Genomic DNA, 21,574 nt, shown 5'->3' on the forward strand with positions numbered 1-21,574 from the left:
ATATTAAACAGTTACAGAGACAGTGGGCCTCATTCCGAGTAGGGCGCAAAGGGATACCGGGCACCGTTAAGGACATCGGGGCCGGTAATCCCTTTGCGCCCTATTCTGAGGTCCCTTAGCGGGTCCGGCTATGGGCACCTGGTTTTACCAGGCGCCCTTAGCGGGAGCTGCAAAAGGACCAGAGAGCAAATAACAGTAGCTGTTAGGGAGAATTCTCATTTTATGGCTAATTTCCCTTACCCAGTGAGTCCCCCAGCAGCTTTGCTGGATCTCTGGAGTTATTTCTTTCCACTGGGTAAGAGTGTGAGCTTTTTCCCCACTCTTACTTGTGTTTTGCTATGTGTTTTCACCTGTTGTTGGTGATTGTGGACTCTGGAGTACACCACTTCAGTAGCCCCCTTCTCTTGTGTGTCACCCAGCACCTTCAGTGAAGCGACACAGGGATGTCGTTCAGACTTCCCATCGACTCCATTTCTGAGGCTGACTACTGTCCCTCAGAAAAGGGTAAAGTTACCATTAACTTTACTTAGTCAAATTAACCACCGATCCAGTACACCCCATCTTACATGGAGTACTGGAAGGGTTAACTCTTAGCCCTTTTTATCTGTACCTCCTGGAGCATTGTTTCGCACTTTTAATATTTAGACATGGCTGGTGGCAGTGGTATCTACCCATATTTTCTACCGCGGTTATCTTATATAACCGTGGTAATATTGTAGGCTATTATATTAGCCTCGAACTTAAACCCGCTTGACCAAATACTTTTTCTTTTGGCTCCAGTGCGGTTTATTCACCATTTCTTTTTGTTAAACTCCTTCTTATGTTTTACTTTGTGTGGCAAACCAGGTTTGCCTTCTTTATTCACTGTCTTTTGGCGGGCTTCTGCTAAGAAGCCCTCCTCAAGGCGCCTGGGTGTCTAGGTGGGCTGAATGTGAGGGAGGGGTGTAGTCGCCCCCTGCACAGGGTATCCTAGGAAACCCAAGTCACCCTTTTTCATGATTGGCTGAGGTGGTTGTCCGGGCTGGACAACCCCCCTGCTGGGTGATTGACAGCCAGGCTGTGTGAATGGGGGATTTTCACATAAAAGGCAGGTCTCTTGGGCTGGAAGTCAGAGAATCGCCACTGGAACTACAGGGAACCGAAGAGAATCGGAGGAGAGGTCGACTGCTGCAACTATCCCGTCCCGGTGAAGCCCTGCTGCAGTCCTGAGCTATCTACCCATCAACCACTAAGAGAAGATCCAGTCCAGAGTCTTCTTCCCTTGAACCTGGTGGGGAAAACCAGCTCATCTTCTTCAGCCAGAGGCCCCCTTCGTGATCGAAATCGCTGCACACTGCTGTCATGGTCCTGATAGCCACCTGAAGAGCCTCTCCTGTTTTTAAGGAGCGCACCTTTTATTCATCGTCGCTGCTGCTGGCCTCATCCCTGTGTGGTGTAGACCCCCTTCATCGTCCTTCTTCGTGCCGAAACCAGGAATCGTGGGTCTACAGGAAACTACCAGGAACAACTGCCTTGGCATCAGCTTCTTCTTTGAAAAGGTACTGTGTCCTTCTTTCTCGCTTATAAGGCTTGCCCTTATTTTTCCCTCCTTCTTATAACTTTTGCTTCCGAACATTTGACAATATCTAAAGTACTCTTGGCAACTTTGAATCGCAAACTATCCGACGTGTGATCCTCTACACAGGAACCCGGTTCCACTTGACACTGACTCCGGCCTCTTGACTCTTGCATTTCTGTCCATGAGTGTTCTTCGATTCTGTTTGCCTAACTAACATATTGCCTATGATTTTTGCCCCCAACTCTCTCTGGGTATCTCAGGTGCGCTAAGTGTGTTTTTGCCCCGGTAGCATTTCTTGCCACGGATACGCATTTATTTAGTAGACCGAACAGTCAAAAAGTGATCGCAATCGTATTCACGGTAACTCGTCTTGTTCCGCAACACCGGTTCTCTCAAACACAGGGTACTTACCTTGATTCATACCGTGCAAAGTGAATTGGTCAGTTGTAGTGTATTTAACATGTGGTTTTAAATTTAATAGAAGTGTTGTGTTGATAATGAATGGTTTTAAAATAAATGTACTTATATTTTTTTACCTGAAACCTTGAGTCAGTGTTTGCTTGAGTCACAGTAATTGTGGTCCCTTTGTGTAATCCCTTCCACTGCTCATATACTCTTGAGATAAGCCTGGCTGCTCTGCTACTGCTACCACTTTAACATAGTAGTACAGGCTTGTACCAAAGGTAAAATTGTATTGCCACCTGTAGTCTTAATTGTGTGTAGTGGTCCCTAAGGGCACTGCACAGGATTCTGCATAGCAGTATCGCAAATTGCGGTACCGTTATTAGCTCCCTCCTCATTCCCATTGAGCCCTATGGGGGCTGAAATGGGAATGGGGACTGCCTTTTTCAATGGGGACTTGTACTAACCGGTCCCGCAAAGGTCTGACTACACCGGTAAGTCCCCATTGAACCAGGTAGAAGTCGGTACCGGTATTGGAGGCAGGCATGGTGCTAATATCACCATGGCTACCTCCAAACTCGTAATGAGGCCAAGTGTATTAAATAGTTCTTAGGGCCAGGTTATATGTGGTCAGGGTGATGACAATAATCGGCAAAATGGGGATGAGACAGACGAGTAACAGTACTGAGTACATAGTGATCGAAGTAGTTAGGCGAAGAGCCATTCTTTTACTTTAGCTCTGAAGGCCCAGAAAGAGGGTTCGCCTCTGATTGCTGTTGGGAGGGAGTTCCAGCATTTGGCGCCAGCACTGGGAAACTCTATTTCCCCCTGCCATTTTCAATTTAAACTTAGGTATATTGAGGCAGTGCAGGTAGGTAGATCTGGTTGGTCTGGTGGATCGGTGTCTTGAGAATTTGTCTGATAGATTTTGTGGAGCTATGTTGGCCAGGCATTTTTGTGTAATGACAAGTGTGCGAAGTTTGATTCTGTCACGTACTGGTAACCAGTGAGAGTTGTGTCTGGAGGACGAGATATGGCTCGAGCGCGGTATGTTCAAGGCGCAGCGCAGGTTGTTGTTCTCCCATTGATTCTGATGGGTCACACTCAGGCACCCAATCACTCAGAAGGGCATTCAACAGTCAGTCAGCCAATCGGGCATACAGTGCATTCAGGCCATTCTCCTCCCTCTCAGACACTCACAACAAGGAAAGTGTATGGGGACAAGTACCCAGCCATTCAACACTACACACTGCATTCATATCAGTTTCGGGCAGAGCTGTCTGTCATTGCGTTTCATACCAGAAACCAGACATCCACAACAAGAAGTGCATATTGTTCACACACTCCATTCATCCAGGTCCCACCCACAGGGTGTACCCACAACATACAGTCACTGGGAAGGCTCCAGCCAGTCTGGCCGGGACTTCACTACAATACCATATATGGAACTTCCACCCAACAGCCAGTCAGGGGGAAGGGACAGTCAGGGCTTCCCAGGTCTTTGGGAAAACAAGGTAACAGGCAATAGAAAGCAAGAAGCCACAGGGGCCATCTTGTTTCCTATCAGGAATCAACTGATTTCAATGGCAGGGCCTGGGTATTCCCAAAATGGAGGATACTCGGCACACCTGTCAAATTCAGCATGGAGTTGCCACCAGCCCATACCGTGCTGTGTGGGCCACACACAGGTGCCCAAAAACACACTAGGGGCACAGGGTCGTACCCCCACCCATGGGTGCCATAAATGTATCCCATGGGTCTGTACACCAAACCAAAAATTGGAAGAGCTGCACTGCCAGGAGTCCCACATGGACTCCTGGGCAGAAAATAATACAGAACACAAATGAAAAAGGACTACAGGACAAGGACAGGGAGGCCCTGTCCCTCCAATGCCTTTCCAGCATCACACTAATCGGCTTCCTCACCGGCCAAATACATTCAAGCTTTCAGTTTAATAGCTTTGTCACGCCACGGGACTCGAGACGGGTTTCAAGAAATCCGCGATTCACCAAGAGTCTCGCTAAACCTAACGTAAGACGGAAATGCAGCAAAAGAATCCTGCATTTCCGACCTGATTCATGTAGAAGGGCTTGGAAGTTACCTTGGCAACGGTGGAAGCCGTTGTCAAGGGGAGGGAGTCGGCGTTCAGAAAGCAAACACTAGTCACATGACTTCCTCTTCTTAAACTCCGCCCTGTCCTAAATTCAGTGCTTCTGATTGAGCTCTTTTTGGTTTACTGCTTCGATTTTTGCCTTGTTGTGATTCTGCTTACGTTTTCTCGGACCTGCATTTTGGATTTCCCTAGTCTGTCTTGGTACCTGGAACTTCTGGTTTTTTCGACTGACGGCACTCGTCCCTGGACTCGCTACTTGTCTGCTCCCTGGTTCTGCCGCCGCCCGCTTGTGTTTTTGATTCGGACTGGATTTTGGCTTGCTGTTCTTGACCCCCTTGTTTTTGACGCCTTTTCGGATTTTCCGTGTTTAAGTTCCTTTCTGTACACTCACTTTTGTGACTTCCACATACTCTTTGTAACGATAACTTTCTCAACCTCGCTTCCTTGCAGGCTTGGAGTGGTTCAGCCGCTGCTGCACCGCGGAATAGTATCAGCCTCCGCTGCATCGTGGGATTAGGAGTTCTCAGCCTCAGCTGCACCGTGGGATCCTGCCAGCCTCCGCTGCTACGTGGGAGTGTTGTGTTTCCCATTCTAGCCACCCCGTAGGATTCGTTGAAGACCTAGACCCGGACTCAGCCTCAGCTGCACCGTGGGAGAGATCTAGTGGAACTATTGTGGTACGGTAACTTGTGCTTCATTCTTATTTCCTTTTTGTTCAGGGAAGTGGGTCACCCCAATACATAGGGGTTAGTGTAATAGATATCTTGCTCGTAATTTTTGCTATAGAATTCACGTAATTAATTAATTTATCTTTCTTCACAGCCACGAGGTCTCCAAGGATTCCAGTCTTTCGATTAATCAATCTTTCTGGATGTTCCTTTGTACATTCAGAGAGGAATATTGATAGAAAGAATTCTTCCTCTACGGGGTCAAGTTTGTGAGGAAGAATTCTGACAAGCTTTACCTTCAACGCGTAGCCTTGTGTGCAACACTATAGCTTTCCACAATCGCGCATATCACAAACCAGGCTCTCCCTTTATTGGAACTCACCGGCTGTGATTGCTTTCGCGCATCCTTCTCTTTTCAACTCGTCGAGGTCAGGGTCTTACCCACCTACCCCTCGGACCCTCCTGGGTGGCCTTGCTGCCCTGCTGCCCCGGGGAGGAAACAAACAGTTTGCTGGCTCATGGAGGAAAGAGATTAGCCGGCTCGTTGGCTCCCTTCTTTGAACTCTCCCGACTTCTTGGAGACACGGCTCCATCGCCACGCTTTCTCATGCCTTAACTTGCAGCCTGTCAGCTCCTTGGCATACCATTCTATCTGGCCCTGTTCTTGGCAGCTTTCTCTGAGCTGCTCCTCCAGCTTGCCTTCCTTCTTGGGCCCCTGTCTCGTTCCAATTTCAATCTTGCTGTTTCTCAAAGCGGCAAGTCCCATAATGACTTTCTTTCAAACATTTGATTTAACTCCCTCTTCGCTAGTTCCCAGCCGAAGCATCTTTTCCTTTCAGCGATCTTGAGAGATTCAAATATAGTTCACTGTGTTTCCCTCTTGTGCCGCTCGGCACTCTTGCAGCACAGTTATCCTGCTACAGCCACACGCACACCACTGGGTCTCTTCATACCCTGAGCAGCGCATCGCTGGCGGGTCCTCACTGGGATGAGGCTAAGGTCAGGATCTCACCACCTGCCTCTCGGCCACCTAGACTTTAAGTAACTAGCCCAGGGAAACTAGCACTTCGAGGGACATGAACAGCAGGCTGCAGTTTGCCTTTCTCCGGCTCTCTGGAGACACTGCTCCCTAGCCACACTGCAGCCCCTCATGCACACCGGGCCAGCGCTTCACCACTCTGCTCTCGTCTAAACTCTCCAGACTGCCCTACTTTCTGGCTCTCGTGGTTCACTCTGCCTCCCCAGCTCGCTCTACTTGCTCTTTCTGCCCCCACCTTTTATTCCTTGCTGGGCAGTTAAGTGAAGTCAGGTGTGCATGGTTGTGATTGATTGCCTGACCCTGCTTAGCTTCATTAGTGGGACAACCTAGTGGTGCTTGGTAGCAGTCTTCCCTCTGTTTCCTAAGGTGTTTCTCAGAGGTAGTCCTCACTATACTCAGTCGCCTCTTCTTCCCAGTGTTTGTTGGAAATGGGGAGGGGAGATAGAACAGGATTTAAAATAGCCCATGAAAGTTTGGGGAACATCATGTTCATGGAAAAAAGGAAATGGGGGAGACTGCGTCTCCACAAAGGGGTTCCTCCTCCTAAGTCTCCTCCTCCTAGGTGATCCTCCCTCACATATCCGCCCCCAGGGTCAGGATACGAAAGCGATGGCCTTTCCCTGGAGGATTGTGGGGGAGAACAAGTGAGAAGACCATCAGGTTTCTCACAGTGCTGACGGTTTTGGTTTGCAGGTGCAACAAACAATCCCTGACACTGGACCTTCCCCTTATGGATAAATCAAGCCAGTGTGCATGAACAAAGCTACCAGCCAAGCTACACATGAAACAAACAAAAACAATCACCCAAAATAACAAACACCTGCATACAACAAACAACCCAGACACTGGACCTTACCCTCACGGCCACAACAACCAGTGCACGTAATCAATCCATCTGCATACCAACACACACACGCCAGTTTCTCCTGGTTCTGGATCTATCCTATCATTCTACCCTCACTAACCCACCCCACGCTCTTTCTTGCAGAGCCACGTGAGCGCCTGGAGACCACCCCAATGGGAAGACAATGTAACATAACATTAACTGGGGACTCTGGCGAAGAGGATTGGTCTCTCAGGTGCCGGGCAGCCTGCTAAGCAGGGTGGAGTGTTAGAACATATCGGAGGAGGAGGAGAAATCTAGGATGGGGACATGACACATGAATGCCAACATGGCCCATGTCATTCAGAACATGCTTTTCAGAAAAGCTTCTCATATGTGGCGTGGATCATGCATGATTAGTTGGTGAGGGCAGCGTCTGCTTTACCATGGAGGCGATGAACTACTAAAACATGTCAAAAAGGAGAATTGGCAGAATGAAGAGTTGACACCTGAAGCACTGCTCCCCATGCTGCCCTTCCCCCACTTATGTCATGTATGCTGGAGTCCTGAGAGTATAAGATGTGATTTGGTTCAGGTGGGATTCAGAGTATCATTACAAGAGTATGAGTTATGCATTCAGAGTATCAGGTGACATGCTTGTAGAGATGGTCTAGGGATAGCAAGTTAGGTTTGTGTGCAGGTGGTGCTTTCCTTGCACTCTCCCATACCTATCCAATGTACTTTCCCTAACTCTCTTTCCAGTTTCCCTATTTCCCTGTGGCTATCTACAACTTCTTTCTAACCCTTATTCCCCACCATTGGTTGAATCGATGTGGCCTATGGCCTGTATATCTATGGCATCTCTGACCAACCAAGGGGGGAGGGTCGTGTCCATGCAACTTCCATGGTTTGAGCGAGAGCGTGAATCACACCTCCGACAAAAGGGGACCTCTTATTTCAGCAATGAGGCATTTTCTTTTTGTTGAGAAAGGCTCTGGGTCTGTGAAATCGGGAAAGGACATGGGGCCTCATTCCGAGTACGGAGGTGGCCATGCCGCTTTTGGCGGCATGGCTACCCCCATAGCGGGTACCGGGTCCGGGTTCCCTGAATGGGAAATACCGGGCCATTCTGACCTCAGAGGGCCCGGCATTTCTCCATTCAGGGAAACCAGACCCGGTACCCGCTATGCACATGCGCGGGTTCCATCCCTTCTTTCTGAAACGTGCTATGGATCAGCACTTGATGACAATCCTTACCATCGCCCTTTGGATTTGGCTGCACACGATAAAGGAGCTCACCTTTTCTAGAAACCATGGGCCCAGGTGTTCCCTTCATGCGACTTCTGGGATGGCTTTCTGACGTGATTCTTATCACCTCTACCTCACAGAACCTTTCGTCCACCCCAATGGGAGTGTGCTAGACCCCCTCCCCTCAGCAGGGACTGTGCAGGAATAGAGGTAGAGGTATAGAAAAGCATATACCTGAGAGAGTAGGCAACAAACCCGTGCAGTATCACCATCTACACCGGACTGATTTACTAATGTCATGTAATTTATTGAGTCTACTGTTCAAATCCATTCTTTATCAAAACCTGCACCATATACATTAAGACAATATGCAGTACTTTATATAGACGCCCCACACTTAATACACATTCATCAATGCCTATGACTCGATTCTCGATAATGAATACTTGATGCGCTGTCATGTAAAGTGAAATTATTTTATAAGGAGAAATAAGGAATAAAAACACATTGCCACTATTATTGTAACTACACAAAAAACACTCCATATGCAAAAGGTTATGAATGGAATTACAGCTATCTTTGTCTACCCTGTAGGTCTACTCAAGATGGGTCAACCATCTCAAAAACATAAAAGCTCCATAAAAGTAATTGACTACACCCAATTCCTACTAAACGGCCTCATAAAATTAACTGGATTCTCAATACCTCTCCTCTTTCCCAAAGTGATATTGAAAATCAGTAAAACTATCTCTTAATACTCATTACAGTCCACTGATAGTAGGGAGAAGAGAGCTGGAGCCTGGGTCCTTCTTGAAGGTGTTGGGATGGTGTTGAATACACATACAGCGTCCCAGCCAGGCAGAAAGGTTCCGTTTGAGAAGTGATCCACCGTGTAGGAGCAGAGTGAAGGGTGTGCCATGGACAGTGTATACATTGTCTTAGTTAGGTCCGATACATTTAGATACCCACATATAGCAACACAGTAAGAGCAACAAATGTATTTATGTTGCAGTTGCAGTTGCAGCGGTTATAGGTAGGGCACCTTTATAGGCTGGTGTTTAGTTGTTGTATTATTAGTACGTATTGATGTGCAATATGGGGGAAGATGGAGTCAGTAGGGTAGTGTGGCATAAACGAGATCAGTGTGGTAAAAGTGATAGGAGTAACGCCATTTTGGATGTTAAGGCCTAGCACACGATGAACAGATGAGAATGCAGGACTTGGTGTGGATCTGCTGCTCGGTAACACCAGCTCCAAAAACAAAGCCCTTTTTCCATTCCCCCAGCAGAGAAGCCGAGGTCAGAGGCATTCATTGTACGCAGATAATCACTATTTGTATCCAACTGCAGGGTCTGGATGTGATGGGAACGGAATGTTAGTTGGTAAAAGAGCAGTCCGGGATGTGCCCTTTGAAAGACAAATTCATGAGACTAGTGCACGTGGCTGTGTAATGCCAACGAGCCAGCCGATGATTTAGAACACTACTGCACCCACCCTGGGACGAACACCCCATCAGAAGCATGCAGAGACCTTGGCTTTTCCAGTAATCTTCTTTGCAGTTCGTGTGACCTGCTTGGCCAGTTCGGTTTGAAGGACGTGGACTCATTCTGTAGAACGTGCTGTCAAGAAGAAGCCAAATTTGAATCTGAATTACACCTAGACGCACAACTTAAGCAAACAAATCCTTGAAATTCAGACTCGAGAAAGGTGCCCTTGTCACATCATCCATGGGCACCTGGGGTTGTGAGGAGATAAGGGCAGGGAGCTGTGTCTGGAAAGTCTTGTGATTTGGCACAGGAGTAGCAGAGTTGATGCCAATACATTTTGTACAAACTGGGAGGTGCAGCTCGCGTGCGCCATGGCATCTAGGTTAATCAGGAAGCCTACTGTCTCATCAAAAGCAGGGTTGGCCTCGCAAAGTTTCTTTGATCGCGCCTAGAACAGGAGGGTGAACATCATGTGATGGCCCCAGGTTTACAAGCTTATCGATAAGGACGCATCAATCACACATGTGGGTTCGGCAGTGACTATGTAGGGAACCATGTGTCTATGGAAATGGGGGTAGCGTGGATGTGGCCAATCGGTCATGGGACTACAGGGTGGGCGATTAGCTTGTTCTATAGATGGTAGCTAATGAGGGTGGTGGGATTATGTTGTACTCATTATTAAGCATAGTATTGTTAATTTGGGTTTTTCCCGCTATATAAGGTGTAACGTCTTGAGATAAGTCAAGCTCTTTGTCAGGTTCGTTCTATGGAACTGTCTGAGACCCTTTTTGCATATAATAAACCTTGTTGTTATTTGCAAAGAGGTGCAGTGATTATATTGGTAATCTGGATTGGTTTTATTCTACGTTTTCTGTCTGCCATCCTTTCAAAGGTATGTGGTTTGTACGATCCATACATTCTAAAATATAAAATCCAGTTGGATAAACCGCCTATCCAAACATCATGGTCACTTAGCAAAAAGCATCAAAAAAGGTAATTGTGCCATAAAAAATGTAGTGTCAATTGGAATTGTCCATGATGCAAACATAAGCCAAATCTGAATAAAATTGTTCCATAGGTAGTGAGCTGATTACCATAAGTAGGATTACTTCCCTGTGCAGATCAGTCAAATATAGTAATTCTCGCAAAAAGAAAAGCTTTGGGTCTCTAGAGCCCAAACATTCTATTCCAAAAGCTTCAAAATCCAAGCAGAATAAAGGTGTGAATATTAACCCCTCCCCTATGGCCATAATGGAGGAAGTTGTTCCAGCTCGATGCTCGTCCTCGAGCTCTGCTCTCCAGTCAGATGGCATTCCTTTAGGAATCACAAATAGCACTGCCTGCCTCCGCCTAGAAACTGTTTTTTTTCTAGCTTTAGAAAAGTTGTTTACCAAAAGCCTAAAGATTTTTTATCTATAAAAGCTGAAAGCTTTTATATGTCTAAAAGCCTGATGCTCTTTTTTTCTCCATGCCCATCAGTTGTAACACCTTACCTGAGGTCCTGCGGGGTTGTCACATATTTCCCAGGGAACGCAGAGGCACAAGTGATGATAGCACACAGACTCCAAAGCGGGACTGGATAGCAGCAATGGAATGAAACAGCCCCTCCACCCAGGTCCCCCAAAAGAAATGGGTTTCTATGTGCTGAACCTTCTTGTGGCGGAATCAACCCGTCATGTAGTCTGTAATCCTTGGTTGTGAATTGCACTGCCTGCATGGAGGAGAGAGAGCGGTAAAAGCAATGAGCGTGTAACCTAGGCTCCAACCCTTTTCGTCCCCTCCTTTCCCTGGTTTCTGTCCCCTGCCATCACTGATATGTACCTGGCGGTTTTGCAAGGGGCTCATAATGCTGTTGGATAGGTTATTGATGAAAAGTTCTCTGGTTGCATACAAGTGGGCCAGCCGCAATGTTAGTGCCACTCTTCATTAGCTTCTCTATCAGCACCCTTCCATAAGCACGCTGTTACTATGAATGAACTCCTCACCCGAGTGCTTAGAGTTCCTGGAGATATCTACCTCACACTGAGCATTTTTTAACAAAGTATTAGCGCAAAGGTCAAATGCACTTCTGGCAGTCAACAGGTCTCCAGCGTAGTTTTATAGATAAGAAGGTATTCCCCAAATGCCTGACACACTCCAGCATGCAACAGGTCTTTCAGATATTACAATGGATTCAACTTTCATGGACATGCTGCTCGGTAACCCTTATCTGCTTCTTTTCTTCTTTCAGGTCTGGAAACTGTGCAGAGGGCAGGGGTTCATCCTGAAACCAGACGGTAGCCCAACGAATGAAAAACGTCCAGGAAGAAACAAGGAGGCAACGACGTAGGAAGAAAACGCGCCACATGGACCGGGTTGCTAACAGGTAAGCGTTACTCACCTGAACTGCAAACGCTGAGCACGGATTGGAGTGTGGCATGGCCTTTTATAGGCTTTGTTTCCCAAGATGATGGGCAGCTGGGCATTTTGGAAAAGGTAGTTTGATCTCTGTGCACAGATCGCAGCATTTCAAGACAAACCACGCACACAGAATCCTTTGCCTCCAGGTGCGGTATGGCTTAATACATACAAAAAAGGGCTTTCTTTGTGAGTAAGGAGTGTACTGTGCCTCCCCTTCCTGGTGTTTTATGTGGGCTGGGGGTCAGTGTTATGGAGAACCTGCCCCTTTTTTGCAGCTCAATCCTGACATCAGTCAACCATCTCCTTCATATCTGGCCTAGCCCAGAAGCCTGGTAGTCCATTGTAGTCTTTCAGGACTTAATTATTGTTATCAGAACATTGGATACTATTAACCAAAACAAAAAGAACTATTGAACTATTGCAACACACCCCAGACCATTGTGTTGCAGCCCAGAAGCTACACTAGCCATAGTGTACCTTCCTGTTCCATAACTACTGATTAGTCTGGCACAAAGCCCAGACTTCCACAGTAAACAATAACGGGCCTCATCGCGAGTTAGGCAGTAGCCTTTAAATGCAGTGGTAAGGGAATTAGCACCAGCAATACCGCTCCACCGGATCACAAGTCAGAGCTAATTCCTTCAGCCACCAAAACGAACTGGTGCTATTACAGCCAGCGCTAATAGCCCTGACAACACAAAGGGCAATTACAGCCATATCAAGTCCATGTACGGCAGTATTGGCGCCGAAAACCAGCGCTAATCCAGCTGAGATTTATCTCCAGCCTCCAGCTGGAGGTAAAAGAACACAGGTGCTAGAAATGAAGCCACAGGTGCATCCACTGCACTCCAGAGGGCTACATAAGGCTGTTAGGGAGAATTCTCAAGAATGTGCTAATTTCCCTTACCTTTTGAGACCCCCCGGCAACTTTGCTGGATTTCTGGGATTACATTTTCTACCTGGGAAGAGTGTGAGCCTTTTTTTTCCCCACTCTTCCATGTATTTAGTGTGTGTTTTACTTTTGTGTTCTGTGGTTATGGAGTCTTAAAGCAACTCCAGTGGCATCATCTTTTTATGTGTGTCACACAGCACCGTTAGTGCAGTGGCACAGGGGTGTCTTTCAGACTCCCCAAGGTTTAAATACCTTCTCTGGGACTGACTAGCGTCTCCCAGAGCATGTAAAGTTAAATTGGCTTTACTAGTCTTTTTAAATTTACTGACCCAGCACACACTATCTTCCTATAGAGTGCTGGAGGGGTTGCTTAGCTTCTCCTGCGTCAAAACACTCATGTAACAGTAAAATGTTACCTTTTCCTATTTTGAATGGCTGGTGGCAGTGGTTTAGATCATCTACCTAGAATTTTCGCGACTACTAACAACGGTAGCTCAAAATCAAGGGAAGCCACGTTTTTCAATATGGCGCCCAAGACCTATCTGTAAAAACAGACTCCGGTCAACTTTTTCACCATTTCTTTTAGGAAAAGTCCTTCTTGTGTTTAACTCTGCGCGCCAAACCAGGTTTGGTCCCTTTGTTCATGCATTTTGGCGGGCTTCTGTGCTGAAGCCCTCCTCTGGTGCCGAGTGTCTGAGGTGGACAGGTTGTGAGGGAGGTGCCCGAAACTCCCTTTGCTTAGTCTCCTAGGAGACCTGAATGCACTCTGGTGTGATTGGCTGGCTGGCTGACTGTCCGGCAAGGACAGCCACCCTGCTGGGTGAGTGGCAGCCAGGCTGAATGAATGGGGGAAAACATTTTAAAAGCAGGTCTCTGGGACTTGGAAAGGACAGTCAACCTCTGGAACGAAAGAACCAAAGACTAGCTGAAGGAAGAGGACTGCTGCAACTCCTGGATGACCAGTGAAGCCCTGCTGCAGGTCCGAATTGCCTGAAACTCCAATCAACAGAGAAGCCCTTCAAGGTTACCTTCTTCCCTTGAGTTTGGTGGGAACAACCAACTCGTAAGCCACCTGGACACCGTCTGATACGGGTCGCATTTTCAGCAGAGTGCTGCTTGAAAACCGGATAGCCAGTTGGAAGGAAACCAGTTTGTTGTCTTTAAGGCACTCACACCTTAGAGTAACATCTTGCTACAGCTTTAGCTTCATCCCTGAGCAGTGCAGGAACCTCCTGACGTCCTCCTTCTTGTCCCCACGACTGAAGCTCAGGAACTGCAAGACCTGCTCGGACCTTCCAGGAACAACTGCCTCTGATACAGCTTTCTCAGTTTAAAAAGGTACTGTGCAAAAGCGGTCTGGAAATATTTTCGGCCATCGAGAAAGTGCGTATAACTTTCCTCAACTTCGAAGGTTCGTCCTTCTCCAAATATTCGTCAAACTTTTCACCTAGCCAAATCCTTTGAAAATCTGTGGCAAAGACTTAACCCTTATATACCAGAACTGTGCTATCCTAGACAAAAGACTCTGAACTATTGACTTTGGCCCAGCCTGTTGAGAAGAATTGCTAGTTGTATTTAACTAAAACCTTTTGACCTGCCTTTTAATGTATTCGGGCTGTCTATTCTTATACCCTTGTCTTTTCCTCCGTTTTCTATGTATCTGAAGTGCCATTTTTCTCCCACTTCATTTGGAGCTAAATTTGTTCATTTATTTCCCGGTTCGATTTATGTGGTTTATAAGTGTGTGATAATGAGCTGCTTGTGCTAGTGTAATGTTTTCGAAGTCAATGGGCCTCATTACGACCCAGGCGGTAAGTTACCGCCTGGGTCGTACCTTTACCACCATGGCGTAAACTACGTTTACGCCATGGTGGTTGGCGGACTTACCGCCCCATTCCGAGGTGAGTGGGGCGGTAAGTCCCCATTTACCCATTTACCCTTCCCCATTCCCATTTTAGCCCCATAGGGCATAATGGGAGTGGGGAAGGCGTTAATTACGCCACCGTAAATTACGGTGGCGTAATTAACAACAAGGTCCCTTAGCGCCATGGATTTTAACACCTGCTAAAAGCAGGTGTTAAAACCTCCATGGCGCTAAGGGACCTCGGAATCAGGCGGTAAGGGTCGGCGCTGTTTACGCCGCCGTAAACCCCTTACCGCCTGGGTCCTAATGAGGCCCTATGTGTAAATAAATGTATATTCTTTTACCAGGAAACCTCGAGTAAGTGTATATTTGAATCACTGTATCATTGGTCCTTTGTGTAACTTGTTCTACTGCTCACTTAAACTCTGGAGATAAGTCTGGCTGCTCAGCCACTGCTACCACTTTACTGTGTAGTACAGGCTTGTACCAAAGGTGAAAGTGTGCTTACACGTGTAGTCATAATTGCCTGTAGTGATCCCAAAGGGTACTGCACATGATTCTGCCTAACAACGGATTGCAGAGTGGCATGGCCTTTTATAGGCTTTGTTTCCCAAGATGATGGGGTACAGCAGGTGATTCTGCCTAACAAAGGCACACCCCTACCCCAAACACTGTTTCTAACACCATGCTGCCATTATTTGCTGCACGCTGGAACAGCCAGCTGCTCCGTGCTGCATCTGAATCTTGAGATGTTGGACAACCAGGCCAGGGCACAGTGAGCACAGGGGGTGGGGAATAGGAGGAGGAGGAGAACTTTCCAAGCTAGGTGAGCACCCATCCCCAGGGTTAAACCATTACCCTGGGCCTTCACTGACACCCAGTTGGTCACCATGTACCGCATGAACAGGGAGACCATCACCAAACTGCTGGCCACAATCCAGGAGGACCTTGGGAGCAGTATCAACATCTGCACAGCTGTGCCCCCACTAGTCAAGCTGGTTCCATGGTCCTTCACTACAGCACACTTCCGGGATACATGGAGAGGCGCAGAGGACAACGGACGTGTATATTGGGTGAGTACAATCGCCTCCACATATGCACAGTGAAGCACCTGACAAAAATTGGGGTTGGGGGGAGTTAACACTGACGCATGGCATGGCAAGTGATTGCACTAGCAGCACCCGACAAGCACCCACACCAACAACAGGGGATAGCAAAGGGCACATGCACACGTTGGACACACCTGGACGCACGCTGACATACACATACTGCAGCAATTACAACACACATGACCACATGTACCATAACCACACTACAGCACCCAATTGCAGGACAGCCAGTGCCACAGCCATGAGCCCACGCGCATCCACCTGGGAATGTTGACACACTGCCCCTAGAGTAGTAGGGTAGGACACAAACCAACCCAGCATGTCCCATGCATGAGAGCTGCACACAACCACCAGGGACACACCGCTGAACAACCACCACAATGACACAGGGTGCATGTGCAGGCAAAGGAATACATGACACCTTTGACAAAGGCTGCACAGACATCACACATACACATGGCATGGGTGGCATGAACACATACATGCACACGATGACCATTGCCCCAATACTGCGTGAGACCTCCCCCAAGTATGACATTGTGACTATTATCTGTGCATCATTTCATTCAGATGACTGCAGATGTCCCCAGCTGGTGTGGCTGATGCCCCCTGTGCATGACCCATGTACACCATACGAGACCACCTACAACCATGTCCTCAGTGTGCAGTGTGTGCATTCAGCGCACCTTCAGAATCGTCAAGGTACGATTCCGGTGCCTAGTTCGTACTGGCAGAGCCCTAATGTACGCCCTGGACAAGGTTGGAAAAACTGTGCTAGTGTGCGCAATGCTGCATAACATTTGCCTGAGGAGGAATGTGCCACTACACCAGACGCGGGCATGCCTCACCCAGAGGAAGATTCAGATGAACTGCATGAGGCAGGAGGCAGGAGCCAGACCAGCCACTCAAAGGAATGACGTGAGAGATGGGAGACTTGCACGGCAGGCACTAATAGACAATTTCTTCTAGAGCACTACCCTGACTCAAGCCACTTCCAACACTGTGAATACATTGCACATGAACACAATCAGGAATGTTCTCGCATTTATGAAGTTGAACAGTTTTAGTGAATTATTATTGTGCACCAACTATCCCACTTCCCACCACCAACTCCCCAGCACTCTATCCCCCCCTCCCACCACCAACTCCATGGCATGGCCACTCGGGGCAATTGGTGTCACGTCATTGACTGTGTCCGTGACCTCGTTGCCCCCCCCAACCCCCTGGCCTCCCTCTCCCAGCACCTGGTGATCTGGAGCAATGGTGGCGCATGGACTGACGCCTCAGTGTGCTCTCCTTCGAGTCCCCTGTTGGGGTAATGGAACTTGAAGGGATGTAGCTAGGCCCTGGGAGATGTTTGCGCACCAACTCATTGCTTTGGCGGATGGCCTCTGCAAGTGCTGATACGCCTTACATCAACTCCATGACCCTCTGGCCAAATGGCATCAGTGTGGCCATACTGGCAGTTGTCACTATCCGGTTCCTTGCGTTGTCCCGCGCAATCCTGCGTGTGTTCCCATGGGTACTGTCGCGTATGGTCTGCAGGTGTCCTGAGAGTGTATGCTCAATGGCCTCCATCTCCCTTTGTCTCTGCTTCATGTACCGCAACCTCCGCAGCAACATGCTGAGTGTAGGTGAAGGCTGCGCTTCAGAGGGGGTGCGCTATCGGCGTGGGCAGTTGTAAGGGGAGCCATATGATGGTGTGTCAGTGTCCGGATTGGGCGTATGCATGCGCCGATGGTGTGGTGGGCGCTCAGGGGTCTGTCCATGCTATTGCCGGCGTGGTGGGCTCTCATGGGGTCTGTCTACGCTGTTGACGGCTGGGCGAGCTCTCGGATGTAGTGGGAGGTGGCTGCCAGAGACTGCAGCCAGGGGTTGGTGGCACTTTGCATGTGTTGTGACCAGGTTGCTGTCTCCCTGTGTTTCCACGGTCATTCCGCTAGGTTACGTAGCCTCTGTGGCGGATCCCACAGCTGCAGGAGTGGGTGCAGCTCGGTTTACTGTGCTCCTGGTGGACTGTGGGTGGGAGGTGCGCCTGGTGTTGCTGTGATATGTTGTTATGGTGGGACATGCACCATTGCATGGCCTGTCTGCCTCTTTGCGGGGTGGTGGTGGTAGTATTGGCGGTTCCTGAGTGCCGAGACGTCCAACTCCCAGATGGGCCTGCCATCTCATCATCAAATGCCTCTGGCATTGCTTGAGTGCCTGTATGGAACATAGGAGATGCCGTCACGTTTCATTCCCCGCGTGTTTTGGCATGCAAGACATTTATTACATGGTGCTGAGTAGGATCCCCAGACAATTGGGCTGATGGGCATGGTTGGTCAGGGGTGTTCACATGTGTGTTCACAATGATGGGGACAGATGTGGATATGGGTGCGTGTCACATGGACAGTTGGTTGTTGGCCTGTGTGTGGGAATGGCAAGGGGGTCCGTGCTGGGCAGCTGTTGTCTGGCATGCATGCTTCTGGTGCACATTCTCGCAAGTCCCCTCCACAGGTGCCACTCAAATTGGGGCGGCGGGGGTTTGGCTAGCTACATGGCTCTGCTATGATGCCAGCATGGGTATGTACTGCATGACACTTTGATGGGTCCCTTCGCGCCCCTCCCCACTTCTCAGACTCGCATGGCTATTGTGGTAGGTGGTAGATGTGGTACCCACTCACTGCACCATGTCACCATGCTTGTCTCCTGATTCTGTTGACTGGGGCATCTTCTGCTAGGCTGTCATTGATGCATGCGCATGTGCTGGGGCAGGGGCGGTTGACTCACCTCATGCCTCCTAGCTGCTGGCACCCGCCTCTGCACCTCCAGTTCCCGTGATGCCCTCCATGTCCAGCACCGTAGCATGACTTGAGGAGGTACTTACAATGGTATTCCCATGCAGAAAAGCTGAACCTAAAATGCATGCTGCTTGCCTGGAGGGGAAGAACTGCAAGGGCAAAGTAGCATGCATTTACTCATCCAAAGGACCTACTCTCCATCTTGGTTTCAGGAAAGTATGCAAGAGAAATGCAGAGCAAGACAGTGCCACTGCTCTCCCTAAGCATGCAATGAACACAGGCCTCCAAGCCTCTGCCCACCAAAAGGACACCAAATCTACTTCTTACAACCAGAAAGCTGCCCTCTGTCCCCCATCTTCATTTAAACCTGCATTACCATGTGTTTTTTGGTTTTTTGTTCATCCTTATATTTTCCAGTATGGGGTCTGGCATGGATTCACATGCTCATGAATATTCCCCGTCGTCAGGCCAGGAATTCTCGGTAAAAGGAAAAACAGTTTCACGTTAGTTTAAAAACGGTCTTTCTCCTATAAACCAACCACTGAGCTCTGGGTCATACTGCCCCTAGCCAATGATTGCCCTCTCTCTAAGCCCCTCCTCTGGCAGCCATCTTGAGATTTTTATCTCACATCCAAGTGTTGGGAGTCCTCGTGTTTCGCTCTTACAGCTTTTTGCGTTTATTGCGGTTTTTTGCTAGTAAAATCCTATTTTTGTTCGATCGAGTTTGTGAGCTATCATTTCTTCATCCGACTAATGGGGTTCTGTTTGACGGCATCTTTCATAGGATCCTCAAGGGCAGAATCATCAAGTATTTCTTCTTCAAAGTTTCCAGAAGACCATCAGGCCTACACTGCATGCCGGACCATGTCGGAGGTGAAGGAGGACGGGGCTTCCCTCTTCAAGCTCTGCACCAGCTGCGGTTTGCAGAATGTTTTCATGGAGGACAAGCATTCCCAGTGCCTTTATTGTCTTCACCCGACACACAAGGAGGAAGATTGTGAGATCTGTCGTGGCTTTACCAAGCGCACTATGAAGGATCGGCACACCAGACTGGCGGCGTGGCTCAGAGCCAAGGCCCCTGCCCGTTGTGGTTCACAGGGGCATGCCTCATCCGGATCCGGCCAGTCAAAGTAGGCTTCTAATTCCTTTGAGGCCGCTCCATCCAGGGGTGCCCAGGACAAGACCAAGTACTGTGAGGCAGTTTCCAATGGGGTTGCCGTGCAAGCGGGTTCCACGACGGCTAGGGCGCACTCATTAACATCTCCATTGGCCTCAGTCTCCAGCTGTCACTCCAGTTCTTCGTCATAGAGAAAGTCGGGTACCCCGGGCAAGCTGCGGGAGAAACCGGAGAAGGCCAGACAGCAGGACAAGATGTCCAACCTGCCCGTAAAAGCCCAGGGTATACAAGCTAAATCGTCCAGGGTAACCCTACGGAGACCCGGGCGGCCAGGGTCAGTGGGTGAGTTGTAGAAGAGCTCCAGGGCACGGATATTTCTTCATTTCAAAGAGGAACATGAGGGTTCCATCCATACCATCCAAGAAGACATTGGGGATGACTGGGATGTTGAGGCGGTAGTCCACCCCAGAGAGGCCGCCGACGATGATGACATAGGCGCTGGGCTCAGCTACCCTACTCCCCAGGCACCTCCCAGAGATCTGTCGCAGGACTTTCTCTCACCCCTCCACACACTGGTGTCAGAGATAAAGACGAGGATGACGATGGCATCTCCACCAGCACCACTGGCGATGACCCTCTTGACACTAGGGCGACAACCGCCAAAGAAAAGGAAGAGGCGCCCTACGCCTCCGCTCCAGCCGCCAGTGCCACCCTCCCACCCCCAGTGATACAGGGATGGACACGGCGACGACAGACACCGACGACAACAGTGGTATCTTCCCTGGACGAAATGGGCTCCTTCCACTACATGGTCATGCCAGATGAGACGACGAAGGAGGACTTCATTTATCAAAGCCGGGAGGGAAAAAGGAAAACCATTCTTGCGGTGCCCCTGCTGGACGACGTCTGGGATGAGGGTCTGGCACTGCTGAAGAACCCCCGCCTCAGCCTTGGCGAAGAGAGACCGGCTGGAGAAAAAATACCAGATGCCGGAGTCTGCCCCAAAGTGTCTGCGATCCCAGCCATCACCGGACTCGGTGGTCTCGGCGTCCGCACAGAAGAAATCATCCAATCTGTCAGCCTCCGTTAACGAGGGGAAGAAGTTGGACGCCCTAGGTAGAAAGGTCATCTACTCAACGACAACGACGGTCAAGGTGGCAAACGCTTTAGCTATCCTAGCCAGATATGTCCTGGAGTTATGGTACAAGATGGCCCTGACACTGGATTTCCTGGACAAACGGGTCGAGGCGGTGGAGATCCTTTAGGAGGGCGAGGTTACGTCAGACCATGTTATCACCGTGGCCCTGGACATTGTGGACAGGGGGTTCCGCCAGTACGGAAACAGGGTTTGCCTCTGTTGTCGTGGCTGGCTGAAGGCCACCAACTTTAGGCAAGAGGTTCAGATGAGGGTCCTGGACATGCCTTTTGACAGAGACAATCTCTTCGGAAAGGCGTCGATGAATCTCTTCAGGCCATCAAGACCCACACAGACGGCCGTGCCCCGGGCACACTGCAACAGCACTGTCTGTCCTTTCAATCTTCAAGAAAAGTCGACCAGATCCTTGAAGGGTTTCGGCGGAGGATCGTCCTCTTACCGCCAGCCCTCCCGTTCCTCAACCCTGGAGACCTTGAGAGGCTTTTCCAAGGCCTTTGGAGGTGGCTGCTGTTGTCGTCAAGGCTCCCAAGGCGGCGCACTGGCCTCCAAGCAGGACTGAACTGGCAAAGACGTCGGGCCCCCACCCATGCGTTAGGCCGTCTGGCAAACTTCGTCAGCGTGTAGGAAAACATCTCCACCGATCGATGGGTGCTGGACGCTCTCGGCCACGGACACACTTTGGAGTTTCAGCGAAAGTGTCTGCGGATACCACCAGTGTCCCGGTAGGAACAACACGTACATCAACTGCGGCTGGAAGTTCAGGCAATGTTAAAAAGGGGTGATAGAGCTAGTTCTGGAGTGACTTTGGGGCTCCTGAATTTGCTCCAGATACTTCTTAGTAAGAAAGAAAACCGGGGGCTGGAGGACCATCCTCGATCTTTGACGACTCAACAAGTACATCAAGTCCAAAAAATT

General features: G+C 49.1%; 1 pseudogene; it reads left to right on the forward strand.

Annotated features, from left to right (window-relative positions):
- Positions 1-21,574, forward strand: part of LOC138498530 (zinc finger protein 585A-like) — a 1,446,290-nt pseudogene that overhangs the window by 1,111,013 nt on the left and 313,703 nt on the right.

The sequence above is a fragment of the Ambystoma mexicanum genome, chromosome 5q, assembly GCF_040938575.1.
Source record: "Ambystoma mexicanum isolate Mex_15411 chromosome 5q, UKY_AmexF1_1, whole genome shotgun sequence".
NCBI lineage: Eukaryota > Metazoa > Chordata > Amphibia > Caudata > Ambystomatidae > Ambystoma > Ambystoma mexicanum.